The sequence below is a fragment of the Chrysochloris asiatica genome, unplaced genomic scaffold (assembly GCF_000296735.1).
Source record: "Chrysochloris asiatica unplaced genomic scaffold, ChrAsi1.0 scaffold00147, whole genome shotgun sequence".
Classification (NCBI taxonomy): domain Eukaryota; kingdom Metazoa; phylum Chordata; class Mammalia; order Afrosoricida; family Chrysochloridae; genus Chrysochloris; species Chrysochloris asiatica.
The window spans coordinates 186,830-198,520 of NW_006408665.1; the positions used below are offsets into that span (position 1 = coordinate 186,830).

At 38.3% G+C, this 11,691-nt stretch overlaps 1 pseudogene; it reads left to right on the forward strand.

Moving 5' to 3' along the window:
• Positions 1 to 9,166: 9,166 nt before the first annotated feature.
• LOC102817176 lies at positions 9,167 to 10,132 on the forward strand (annotated as a pseudogene).
• The last annotated feature ends 1,559 nt before the right edge of the window (positions 10,133 to 11,691 follow it).

The following is an 11,691-nucleotide window of genomic DNA, read 5'->3' on the forward strand; positions in this document are numbered from 1 at the left end:
GGGAAAAAAAGGATTCAGGAATTGAGAGAATAAAAATGGAAATCTTTGAACAAACTGATGAACACTAGAGGCACATTACTCATCTTTGCCAAATAATTAGGAAGACAGCTACTTAGCCAACTGACTGGAAGAGATCCATATTTGTGCCCATTTCAAAGTGAAGTGACCCAATAGAATGCAGAACTCCTCGATTAATATCATTAATATCAAATGCAAGAAAAAAATTTGCTGAATTTGAAAATGGCTGCAGCAGTACACCAACAAGGAACTACCAAAAATTCAAGCCAGATTAGGAAGAGTACATGGAATGAAAGATATTACTGCTGACATCAGATAGACCTTGACTGAAAGCAGACAATATCAGAAAGATGTTTACTTATGCTATATTGACTGCGCAAATGCTTTTAACTGTGTGGCTCATGACAATCTATGGATAAGAATGAGAATAAATATTCCAGAATACTTAATTGTGCTCATGAAGAACCTGTAGACCAAGAGGCAGAACAAGTGGATATGTGTTGTTGTTGTTGTTAAGTACCGTGGAGTCAGTTCTGACTCATAGTGACCCTGCACAGGGTTTCCGAGGCTGTAAATTTTTGCAGGAGCAGATAGCCTCATCTTTCTACCATGAATGCTGATAGTTTCAAACTGCCAACCTTGAGGTTAGCAGTCCTATTCATAACCACTACACTACCAGAGCTCCTTTAAAGAAGTATATAATGGGTTAAAATAAGGAAAGTTGTACTCCAGGGCTGTAGTCTTTCACCATATTTATTTAATCTGCATATTGAACAAATAATTCAAGAAGCTGGAGTCTGTGAAGAAGATTATTGCATTGGAATTGGAGGAAGACTCATTAACAACCTTCCATATAGAAATGATAAAAAAAACTTGCTTACTGAAAGTGAAGAGGACGTAAAATACTTACAGCTGAAGATCAAAGATTACAATCTTCAGTATAGACTGCACCTCAATGTAAATACAATAAAGATACAACTAGACTAATAAATAACAGCATGATAAATGAAGAAAAGATTGAAGTTGTCAAAGCCTTCAAGTTGCTTGGATCCACAATCAACACACATGCAAGCAGCAGTCAAAAAATCAAACGATATATTGCATTTGGCAAATCTTCTGCATAAGATCTCTTTAAACTGTTCAAGAGCAAAGATGCCAGTACACCTGACCCAAGCCATGATATTTTCAATTGCCTCATAAGCTGTGATAGTTGGACAGTGAATAAGGTAAACTGTTGAAGAGTCAATGCGTTTGAATTGTGGTGTTGGAGAAGAATATTTAAAGTACCATAGACTGCCGTAAGAACAAACAAATCTATGTTGGAGGAAGTGCAGCCAGAATGCTCCTTAGAAACCAAGATGGTGAGACTTTGTTTCTCATACTTCCAACAATTTTATCATGAGGGATTAGTCCCTGGTGAAGGGTCAGCAAAAATGAAGAAGACCCACAAGGAGATGGATTGACACAGTGGCAGCAGCAATGAGCTCATGCCTAACATCAATTGTGAGGATGGCACAGGAACAGGCAGTATTTTGTTCTATTGTACATAGACTCACTAAGAGTCAGAACCCACTCAAGGGTACCTAACTATAACAACAACAATGAGCTGCAGTTGACAGGTATTGGAAATTTTGAATTGAGTCCAATAATCATATAGCTTACTGTCCAGGAATGATAAATTAAAGAGGAAAGCCATGCATTCATTGTCAAACAGACCATTTCAAGATGTATCTAGAAGTACAATACTGTCTCTGATAGGATACTTCAAAGGAAGAACAGTTAATACAACTATTAATCACATTTACTTACCAACCATTAAAGCTAATAATGAATAAACTTAAGAATTCTACCAACTTCTTCAGTCTACAATTGATCAAGCATGCAATCAATGTGCATTGAATAATTACCAGTGATTAGAATGGGAAAGTTGGAAACAAAGAGGAGGCATTAGTAATTGGAAAATATGTCCTTGGTGATAGAAATGAAGCTGGAGATTATATGACAGAATTGGGCAAAAACAATTTATTCATTGTAAATGGATTTTTTCAACAAAATAAATGGTAATTATACATGGGGACTTTGCCAGATGTAGCACACAGAAATCAAATTGATGACAACTATGGAAAGAGGGATCAGTCCCTGGAAAAGAACATCTGACTTGCTATAGTAGTGGGTCAGTGAAACAAAGGAAGATCCCCAAAGAGGTGGAATGATACAAGACTGCAATTATAGGCTGAAACATAACAACAATTATGAGGATGATGCAGGAGTAGGCAGTGAGTATTTCATTCCATTGTACACAATCAACAGAACATAGAGTCAGTTCAACTACACCTAACAACGAGATGTTAATTCCACGAAGGCACAAATCACATTTATCTAAAAATACCATTATTGTTGTTGTGCCTTGGATTTGGTTACGACCCATAGTGACCTTGTATAGGGTTTCTGAGGAGAAGTTTGTGAGCTTGAACTGCTAACCTTGCAGTTCAGACATTGCAGTTCAGTGCACTAACCCACAGCGCAATACCAGGATATCAGAAACACCATTATACCTCGAATATTTAACACATTATCTGTGCAAAGAGGATTCTCAAATAAATAATCCTTAAATTATCATATTTTGTTTTTATGTGTCAATGCTATAGATTTTAAAGTTGACTGTAAAATGCATAAAAGTGAAAGCTGAAACTGAAAGATATCTTTTTTTTCCCTTAAGTTTTTATTAATTGAGTGACAGTTTACATGGGGGAACAGCAGTTTTACACTTATCCTATCATATTTCGTTTCATTGCAATGATTACAATTCCCTGTATGCTTCATCATTCAACAGTATTTGCTTCTATTCCCTCTGGTTGTTTTTTTGGATGTACACCAGAACAATCGGGAATATATAATCACTCAAACAACCAAAGGGCACACTCTGCAAGTCTTCCCCCACCTCCCCAAGCTGTCAGCACACAACCCCTCTCCCTCCATGAGTCTAGAGTCCTCACTTGCTCTGTCTCTCCACGTCACCTTCTCTGCCTCCATCTTTGGCATCACACTTCTCTGGGAAGGGTTCCACACTCCACTTCTGCTCTTCTCCCTTGATGGTCCCAAGGTCCTCTATTCCTGAACTGTAAGATCAACCACTCACCCCTTTTTGCTACAAAACTTCTACCTTTACAGTTGCGACAATTTCAATTAGTCATGGTAACAGTTACTCACTAATGAATTATAATAGTCTTATCCCCATCTCCTTTCACTAGACCTGTCTTGACAGGATGAAAACCACTTAGTGGGGATTCTACCTTCCCCCACACACTCTGAATCTAAACTCCCTCTTGAAAACTTGTAAGCCAGTCACTTCATGCCTTTAGAGCCCCCGCATTTTAGGTAGACAGTGTCTAAGTTGCCTGTCCCTATCAACCCTGTGTACAGAGGGGATGGGAATGATCTTTGCTGTGAAGATTCCTTCCTTCTTGATTGATATTTTAAGCTACTACATCCATAAGTATAGGTCAAGTTCATCAGATTCTAGCAATTTACACTTGTTTTCTTTATAAATTTAAAAAAAAAAAATCTTCATCTATTAGAGTTCTGATCATTGAGCCATTGAAGCTAGGACCAATAGGTACTATCTGCAAGTTTGTGTTTTCTTGTTCATCTCTTCTCACTTCATATTAGATGGACACTTCACTCGCAGCTCTAGCCCTCTGTGGCTATGTCCTTGTCCATGGGCTCAGAAGTTCCCAGGTCTCACAATACATCAGGCCAGCCAGGTCTCACCATGCTCAAGGTTGATGGGAATCTATGTAACATGGTCGGACTCAGCCCACATCTTCATTGCTGCTTTCCCCCACTTCCACTCACCAGTAAACCAATATGGCTGCCAGCAAGCTTACATGCCTGCTTGTGTATTCCCTTTGAGTTTCAGCATTGGAAGGGGGTTTGTCCTGAATGGACTTGATTGCTTGCCTTAATGGCTCCCCGGCTAACAACTTGCTTGTTCTTGTGGTAACCAATCAGACTGCTGTTTTTGCGTTTGATTTTTCCTGCTGGTCTTTCTTTCAAAAAGTATCTTCTATTCCTCTAGATGTTCCAGGCTGTTATGCTTGCCTTTTCAAGTGGGAATTTCCATCTCATAAGGTTCTGGATGGGGACTTTGATTCCATCTAAGGTGTTATGCACTACAAATGCTCTGCAAGAAGCCTCTTTTACTGGGCAATTTCCAGCATCCCTTTTAAGTATTCCAATCAGGCGAAAGACTGGCTTACAAGCTTTCTATAATCCTGTTTCCAGATATTCCTTTCTATCCTCCTCAAGTGTCTATTTTATAATAGTAGGCAAGGGAAACAAATATTCATAAGACAGTCAAGCATCATAAAATATAGTATTTTACCCATTCAGACTATGCTTTAATCCCTATATCACAGAGCTCTGTTGTTCCAAGATTGAGCATATATTACTATTTACCTCTGTTAGCATAGTGATTATGAGTCAGGCTGCCAACCTCGAGGTCAGCAAGTCAGCAGTTTGAAACTACCAGTGGTTCCATGGGAGAAAGATGAGGTGTTCTGCTCCCATAAAGATTTACAGCCTTGGAAACCCTGTGCAAGGTCACTGTGAGTCGAAACCGACTCCATGGTACTTTAAAACAACAACAATTTAGCCCAATGGAGTACTGGTGTAGTACTGTGAGTTAATACATAAGACTGCAAAGCCATTTAAATTACAAGGTTGGCAGTTCAAGCTCACCAGGTGCTCCTCGGAAACCCTATACAGGGTTGCTATGGGTCAGAATTGATTCAACAGCACTTAACAACAATAACAACAATTTAACCCATGCAAACCTAAGTGTTCTCCTATCTAGATTGTTCTTCTCTTCCCCTCCTCCTTCTCATGTATTGCCCACTCCAAGACCCAAACTATGATGTCTATCCTCTACCCTGTGCTCTACTATCCACCCTCCCACCTCTCACTCCCCCACGATATATAGGATTGATGTGAGTTTTTTAACCAATTTGATGGCACTTAATAGCAACAGCAACAACTATGTACCAAAACACTTGACTTAAATTATTTTATTTATTCCTTGTAACATCATATTGGTATTGTTGTTGTTGTTGTTGTCAGGTGCCATCGAGTCGGAACCGACTCATAGCGACCCCATGCACAGCAGAATGAAACAATGCTCGATCCTGGGCCAACCTCACCACCGCTGCCACCCCCAAGTCCATCAATGATGCCACCTGGCCGATCCATCTCGTTGGGGGTCTTCCTCTTTTTCTCTGACCCTCCACCCTACCCAGCATGACATCCTTCTCCAACGATTGTTTCCTCCGGACTACATGTCCAAAGTAGGAGAGACGAAGCTTAGCCATCCTAGCCTTCAAGGAGCACTCTGGCTGCACTTCTTCCAAAACAGATCTATTGGTTCTTTTGGCAGTCCATGGCACCCTCAGTATTCTCCTCCAACACCACAACTCAAAGGCATCAATTCTTCTACGATCCTCCTTATTCACTGTCCAGCTTTTGCATCCATATGCGAAATCATATTGGTATAATGGCCCCATTTTATGGAGGAGGAAATTTCGATGTTGCAAAAGTAAGTAAATTCCTCAACTTACCTGCTAATGGCAAAGCTGAAGAGTGACTGGTTGGTTTGAACCACCAACACTGTGGCCAGTAGTCTAGTGCTTATCCTACACACCAGGATTCTGATCACTCCAGATAATCTTCATGTACCCTCAGCTAATACCATTTAATCTCTTTCTGTGCTAGAATGCCAATCCAGGAAACAAGTGATTTATGTCAAAAAAAACTGCATTCACATAATATGTGTTTCAATTTGCTTCACACTAAAACTGTCTGGAATTATGATTACATATCATTTTGCATAAAGGCATTTTGTCTCCATAAATCTTGAACCTAGAATATTGTGATACAATCAATTTGAAAATGTCACATTTAATACATTTATCACTGGCCTTTCCCTGGATTATTAAATTATTGAAATCTAGAAGAATATCTTTTTCTAAAATTTGGGAAAACAGTGCATGATGAAAAGAAAGTATATTCATAACATATGTAACAGGATAGAGCCTAGGTTTTCCTAGCAATAACATGTTTAATTAAACTGTTAAGGGTTAGAAACTTAAAATAGACAAATGTTAAGTAATTGCCACAATGCTAAGCATCTTTGTAATGGTGTGGTTTCTTGATGCTGTTATATGCTGTCAAATTGGGTCTGACTCATAGCAACCCTATGTACAACTGAACAAAACACTGTACCACCCTCAGAACCATTGTTGCATTTAAGCCCATTGCTGTTGCCACTGTGTTGCTCCATCTTGTTGGGGGTCTTCCTCTTTTTAGCTGACCTAAGACTTTTCCAAGCATGATGTTCTTCTCCAGGAACTGGTCCCTCCTCAAAATATATCCAAAGAATGAGAAATGAATTCTGGCCATGCTTATTTCTAAGAAATATTCTGACTATACTTATCATTAGACAAAATTGTTTACTATTATGGTAATCCATCCACCACTCATCTATCAGTTTGTCGCACTATGGTGGTGTGTGTTGCTGTGATGCCGGAAAGTATGTCACTGGTATTTTGAATGTCTGCAGGGTTATCCATGGTGGACAGGCTTCAGCTGACCTTCCAGACAAAGAGAGAATCAGAAGAAGAACAGGAATACTATGTCCAAAATGTAGCCACTGAAACCCTTATGAATAATAGTGAAACACTGTCAGCAACATAATATTGAATAGTGAAATATGATGAATAGCACCAGAATATTGCCAGATACATGTCCGGAAGCTAAGTCCATCAGGTTGGAAGGCACTCAAAATATGACTGGCAAAGAGCTACCTCTTCTAAGTAGAGTTGACCATGATGACATGAATGGAATAAAGCTTATAGTACCTTAATTTGTAGATGGTGAAAACTCAAAATCAAGAGAAAAACTGCAAACATTCATTAATAGTTGGTACATGGAATGCATGAAGTATGAATCTAGGAAAATTGGAATCTGTTAAAAATGAAATTGTACACAAAAACATTGATAGTCTAGATATTAGTGATCTAAACAGACTGGTATAGGCAATTTGAATATCACAAATGTATGGTTTATTATGCCAGGAAAGAAAGACAAACTTAAGAGGAATGACATCACATTCATCATCAAAAATAACATTTCAAGATCCATTTTGAAGTATAAGGCTGTCTGTGATAGGATACTATACATATGTCTGCAAGGAAAACCAGCTAACAACACCGTCATTCAAACTTACGCACTAAACACTAAAGCCAGTGATGATTCAATAGGAGAATTCTGTGAACTTCTGACGTCTGAAATGCATCAAACACGCAATCAAAATTCATTGAACCAAAAGAGACCTACAAAAATGGAAGAATATACCATGCTCCTGGATAGAAAGACTTAACATTGTGAAAATGTCAATATTACTCAAAGCAATCTACACATATAATGCAATCCCAATCCAGATTCCAATGACATTCTTCAAAGAGATGGAAAAAACAATTACAAACTATATGGAAAGGAAAGAAACGAAGCACTGCTTAAGAAGAAGAACAGAGTTGGAAGCCTCTCATTCCCTAATTTCAAATTTTACTACGTGGCTACAGTGGTCAAAACAGGTTGGTACTGGTACAATGAAAGATAAATAGATCAGTGGAACAGAACTGAGGATATAGAAATTAAACCATCCATATACAAAGGGCCAAAGTACATTGACTGGGGATGAAATAGTCTCTTCAACAGATCGTGCTGGCAGAACTGGAAAGTGATATGCAAAAGATTGAAACAAGACTTTTATCTCACATCATATACAGAAAACAACTCAGTAGGGATTGAAGACCTAAATGTGAATCCCAGAATTATAAAGGTCTTCAATGAAAAAATAGGGACAAATTTAAGGGCTCTTATACAGTGCACACACAGACTACCAAACATTGTGAAAATTATACAATCAAAAGAAGACAAAATTGATGATTGGAACATATTAAAAGTTAAAAACTTATGTGCATCAAAAGACTTCACCAAAAGAGTAAAAAGGAAATCCACAGAATGGGAAAAAATGTTTTGCAATGACATATCAGAAGAGGGACTAATTTCTAAAATACATAGGAAACTACAACACCTCTACAAGAAAAAGACAAGTAACCCAATTAAAAATGGGCACATGACATGAACAGACCCAAGGAAGACACTCAGGCAGCCAACAAACATATAAAGAAATGTTCATGATCATTAGCCATTATTGTTGTTGTTGTTAAGTGCTGTCAAGTTGGTTCTGGCTCATTGCGACCCTGTATAGGGTTTCCAAGGAGTGGCTGGTGAGCTTGAACCACCCACCTTGAAGTTCAAACTGTCTCAAAGTCTGGTGCATTAACCCACAGTGCCACACCAGGACTCCTCATTAGCCATTGTTATTGTTGTTAAGTGCCATGGAGTCAATTCCTACTCATAGCAGCCCTGTATAGGGTTTCCTAGGAGCAGCTGGTGAGCTTGAACCACCGACCTTGCAGTTCAAACAGCTTTGAAGTCTGGCACATTAACCCACAGTGCTTAGTGAGATGCAAATCAAAACTACAATAAGATATCATCTCATACTAGCAATAACAGTGCTGTTCAAAGCAGAAGATAATAAATGCTGGTGAGGATGTAGAGAGACTAGGACCCTCCTACATTGCTGGTGGGATTGCAAAATGGTCCAACAACTCTGGAAAACAGTATGACGCTTCCTCAGCCCATCTGCCCACTTAGGGCAGCACTACCTGTAGATAACACGAACTCACCACCACCCAACCAAAGCCACAACATGAATTTGCAACAGGGGAGAAGAAAGAACCAAAACTTCCAAGGTTCTGCTTTTTTTCTTAAAAGTACTTTCTTTACAAAGGAAAATTTCTTTGTATTTTTTATTTACATTGTATATGTTTATACATATTGTTAGGGGTCAGCCATTTTTAATGATCTTGGATGACCAAACCAGCCTTTGGAGCATTCTCTGTTCTAATTCTGACTTTACTTGTGGTGTGACCATGTTCATTATAATCGTAAAAGAGAAAGAAAACCTTGCTAAAAAAGCGAAAGCAGAAGGCAGAGAACCTATCTGGAATCCCTGGCCTACCGTTTCATGATTTTCCACCATTTCCTGGCAAAAAATGGCAACTAGTAATGCTATTCTGAAGAGACTGGAACACAAAGGGGCAGAAGCAGATTAAATTATTGATTATCTTAAAGCAGCAAGTTGCTCTTCTTAAGGAAAATGCAATTTTGCAAACAACTTTGAGAAAGGAGAAGAGACTTTGAGTTGAAAATGTTAAACTGAAGGAAAAAATTGAATAACTGAAAAAAGAGCTAATCCAGGATGAAATTTTAATTGGAGTAAAACAAATACCACTCCCATCTGGTACTCAACTGCAAGCTAATTCTATACATTCTGAAAATGTGAAACAATTTACACCAATGTCAGCCTTATCTTCTGGTGCCAACGATCAGATGAACAAAGGAGGAGAAGAAAAGAAGGTAAAAGAGAAAATTGAGAAGACAGGAGAGAAAAAAATTAAAAACAGCATCAGTCAGTAGCAGGAAGTGCCGATTCAAAGCCAATAGATGTTTCTCATCTGGATCTTTGAATTGGTTGTATCCTCACTGCCAAAAAAAATCCTGATGCAGATTTTTTGTACGTAGAAGAAGCAAATGTTGGAGAAACAGCTCCAAAAACAGTTATCAGTGGCTTGGTGAATCCTGTTTCTCTGAAATAGATGCAAAATCAGATGGTGCTTTTGCTTTGTAACCTGAAATCTGCAAAGATGAGAGGAGTACTCTCTCAAGAAATGGTGATGTGCACTAGTTTAACAGAGAAGGTTGAAATCTTGGCCCCCTCTAATGAGTCTGTTCCTGGAGACAATATTACTTTCAATACTTTCCCTGGAGAACCTGATAAAGAGCTGAATCCTAAAGAGAAAATCTGGGAACAAATCCAGCCTGATCTTTACACTAATACTGAGTATGTGGCTACTTAAAAGGTATCCCCTTTGAGGTGAAAGGGAAGGGAGTGTGCAGAGCTCAAATTATGTGCAACAGTGCAATAAAATAAAATTTGTCAGTTATTGAATTTCATTGGAGAACATTTTAGCAGCAATAAAAAGGAATATATTTGTCACACATAAAAAGCAAAAACAATGAAAAAATATTACAATTTTTTTCCAAGCATTCCAGTAAAATTTTTGTGTATGTACTTAGCTATATTATAAGTAGCTGGTTTGTATGAGATGCTTTAAAAAGGCCAAAGATAAAAGGTTTGTTTTCCTTTTTTTTTTTTTTTTATCTATTAAGTTGCTGTTTATTTTTTGGCCTGTTTGATGTATATGTGAAACAATTTTGTCCAACAATAAACCAGAATTTTATTTTGCTGAGTTGTTCTAACAACAACAAAAATGCATTGACAAATACTGGTGATTGGAATGTAAAGGTTGGGGAAAAAAGATGGATCAGTAGTTGGAAAACATGACCTTGGTGATAAAAATGAAACTGGAGCACACATACTAGAATTTTGTAAGGCCAATCACTTCTTCATTGCAAATACCTTTTTTAAACAACATAAAAGAACATTATAACCATGGACTTCATCAGCACGGATACACAGAAATTGAATTGATTATATCTGTAGAAAGAGATGATGGAAGAGCTCCACATCACCAGCCAAGAGAAGGCCAGGGGCGGACACACCATGAATTGCTCATATGCAAGTTCAGGCTGAGGCTGAAGAAAATTAAAATAAGCCCATGAGAAGCAAAATGTGACCTTGAACATATCAAACCTGAATTTATAAATCATCTGAAAAATAGATCTGATGTATTAGACACTAAAGACCAAAGACCAGAAGTGTTATAAGATGACATCAAGTACATCATCAAGAAGAAAGCAAAATGTCATTAAGAAGACAAAAAAGAATGAAAATACCAAAATGGATGTTAGAACAAACTCTGAAACTTGCTTTTCAGTTTAGAGATGTTTAAACAAATGGAAAGAATGAGGTAAAAGAGTTGAAAAGAAAATTCCAAAGATCAGCTCCAGAAGACAAAATCAAATATTATAACAAATATGCAAAGATATGGAGTTAGAAAATCAAGAGAGGAATATACTCAGCATTTCTCACCGAAAAACCGAAAAACAATCCAAGTCTGACCTGCAATATTTTTGTTGCTGTTAGGTGCATGGAGTCAGTACCGACCCAGAGCGACATTATACATAGCAGAATGAAACACTGCCCGATCCTGGGCCAACCTCATTATTGTTCCCATGCTTGAGTTCATCGATACTGCCACTTGGCCAATCCATCTTGTTGGGGCTCTTCCTCTTTTTCTCTGACCCTCCATATTACCAAATAGGATATCCTTCCCCAGTGACTGGTCCCTACTGACAATATGTCCAAAGTATGAGAGACGAAGTTTGGTCATCGTGGCCTCCAAGGAGCACTCTGGCTGCACTTCTTCCAAAATAGAGCTATTGGTTCTTTCGGCAGCCCATGGCACTTTCAATATTCTCCTCCAACACCACAACTCAAAGGCATCAATTCTTCTATGATCTTCCTTATTCACTGTCCAGTTTTCGCATCCATATGAGGCTATTGAAAATACCATGGCTTGGGTCAGG